The following is a 3,013-nucleotide window of genomic DNA, read 5'->3' as shown; positions in this document are numbered from 1 at the left end:
TAATACATATATTTTTCTAAACCTTGTCACCTTTTAAAGCCTGTATATATAATTTTCCCCATAATTTGAAATACCTATTCCTCCATTTTCAAAATTCTTCACTAAAAATTCTTTTGATCAGATCTGGTTTATTATCCCGTACTGTTTTTGTAATCACTTTACATCTTTGGTGGATTCATTACAATGCTCTAAGTGTATAATTTTCAATAACATAATAAAAAGAATAATTTCAAAATACCGTTTCTACCAAGCTGATATATAGATATATGGCTTGACCACATCTTGAATAGATCCTTCATTTCCACTAGTTTGTCTAGCTTCTATGTGAACATCGAATTAACATATTTGTACGTTTGATATTTTTGCCTTCTGGAAATGTGCGCGTCTTGCTCTTGGCGACACCACCTTTGCATGTCTATTCTTAAAGATACCTTTCTATTAAGTAAACTCATTTTTTATTTTGTTGGTTATGCAAGTTAAAACCTGTTGAATATGAGACATTTTACAATGATATCAGTCTCACTTTTTGTTGTTTTTAATTGTCTTGGTTTATCTCCCCCAGTTACGGATAATTCGGCTTTTAAAAAGCCTTCATTCGATGATCTGTCTTCAAAGTCACCGATCTCTTGAAAAAAGATGAAAAAAAGAGGAAGTTCTCGGACGTTTGTCATTCTGCATTAGTTTTAATTCTTCTTGTGCTTCTTTTTTGGTCTTTTTTTCTGAACACGATTTATCCAGTTTGGGCAGGCTCATGACAAAGTCATTTATGTTTATATCTTTAACAGCTTTTTCATTGCTCTTGTTTGTTCCAGCATGCCATCTGGGTTTGATGTTTTGCTTTTGGTACTTATTTCAGCATGTGTTTGCTATAAAAAATTCTGTTTTCCAGAGAACGAAAAAAACGTTTTCCCTCTGTTGCCTGTCTTACTTTAGATCCGAGTTCTGTCCCTTCTATTGATATTTTACATGATCGTAGAAGCACATACATTTTTTTCTTGTATCTTTAAAAAAAATTTTTTTTATAAAGTTCCCATCTGATGACACTCCCCTGTGTGTGTACGCGTGCATCTCGCTGATCTCGCATGTTATCCCTAACTGAAGAAAGCACTTTTGGCTGCATGAAGCATGACTGTATGCGTGTGTATTCGTGCGCGAGAAAATATGCATTCATTTTATTCCCCATCCTCTTGACTGCTAGTACCGTGGCTAGTGGCTGGTACATGTCTCACAGGTAGGGAAAAAGACATGGGGTGCTTCTTTTATCCCGAGAAACCTGACAACTTAAAAGACATGAAGACAGCATTGGAGTACAACCTTACTGCAAAGCCACGGACAAGACACTTATATATTCTCCTATCACCTTCCTTTCTAACAACTTCAATAAGATACAAAAAGCCAGTTTGAGAATTTGCGAGTACATATATATTTTTGTTTCCTCTGATCATATCAGTTCCATCACCCGCGCACACTCACGCATAGTATACTGGTATGAAACAAATCATCGGAACAATTCTATCCACCACTTTCTGATGCAGGTTTATATCATAATCGAAATTTTTCTAAAATTTTCTCTTCCTTATGTTATACTCACGTGCATGTGTTGGCACTGTCGTATAGGAGAGTGACATGTGCAACGTATTTGCAAATAATAAGTGCGCGCCCGCGTGCTTTTTTTTTTCCGTTTCCACTTCTGTTTTACTCTGCCCCTCGCTTTTATGTGTCGACAACCTTCAGCATACTTTTCATTACTTCTGACTTGCTTCTTTTATAGCATACTGTGTTACAGTAAGTCTCACTATTTCACCGTTTCACATGGGGAACACATATTTCAGCAACATCACGTAATTGCAATAAGACTCGAGACTTCTCGTCCGTTTCATAAAAAGCAGGGAAGTTTTTGCCTGCAGACATGAATATCACACACACACACACACACACACACACACACACACACACACACACGTTGACGATGCGTACATATATGCATACATACATACATATATTACATACGACACAACTGAACTTAAAACAATACATAGGGATCTAAAACATATTAAACACATTAAAACAGATAACTTGAAACCATAAATTTATGAATTAAATTTTAATTAAACTTAATGTTTTCAGCAACAATTTAAGAGAACAGCCCGTGAAGAAAACATAAAGCTACAAGTATTACTCTGTTAAAGATATGGTCGCCATTCTTAGTGATATTAGGAGAGAGTACAAATGACTAATCAATTTATATATTGTTGTATGTCATATACCCTCTCTCTTTATCCTCTTCCTGACCGCCTACTCCCCTCCACCTCTCTCTCCTGCTTTGCCCTGTTCCCTCCCCCAAGCCCATTTAGAGATTCATGTTCCTCATTCCACTGAGTGCAAACCTGGATAATATATCACACTCTTCTTTGCGATCGAAAATCGTCTCTGATTCCGATAAAATGTCAACACTCAAGGCACCCAGAACTAGACGCCCGAGGCCACTATCTGGAGTTGTCAGATCTAGAATAGTCTTCAGTGCTTTGGGGATAATCATAGTACCTTACACTAGACTTATTTTGCCACCATCTGCAGTTGTCAGATCTGGGGCAGTTCTGAGACAACTAGGTGTACTTGATAACTTGTACAGTCCGACTGCCATGTTGTCAGGAACTTTAACAGCAGTGGTGGATGGACGACTCTCAGATGGGGGTGCATCTAACAGGATCTTGGTTAGCTTCTTCACTGGAGACAACTCAAAGACAGCAATGGGTGTGGTGAAGTTCTTGTCTACGACTCTAGAAGCTATCATGGTATACCGAGACAGTCGATCCGTGTCTGCCTGTTTGGCATTATTGTAGCAGCATGCTTGATTGTATCGTATGATTCTCTTTGTGACAGATATAAGTTCTCACTGTCGATGCAAAAGGACCTCAGCTGGCTGGCTTTCATATTGGCAGCAGTATGTTGACTGACCAGTTCAGCTTATTGTCGATGACCATATATTTACAGGTGTCGGCGACTTCCACCT

This window comes from Babylonia areolata, chromosome 20, assembly GCF_041734735.1.
Source record: "Babylonia areolata isolate BAREFJ2019XMU chromosome 20, ASM4173473v1, whole genome shotgun sequence".
Lineage (NCBI taxonomy): Eukaryota > Metazoa > Mollusca > Gastropoda > Neogastropoda > Buccinidae > Babylonia > Babylonia areolata.
The sequence above is the reverse complement of the archived record's forward strand: the minus strand, read 5'-3'. Positions refer to the sequence as shown.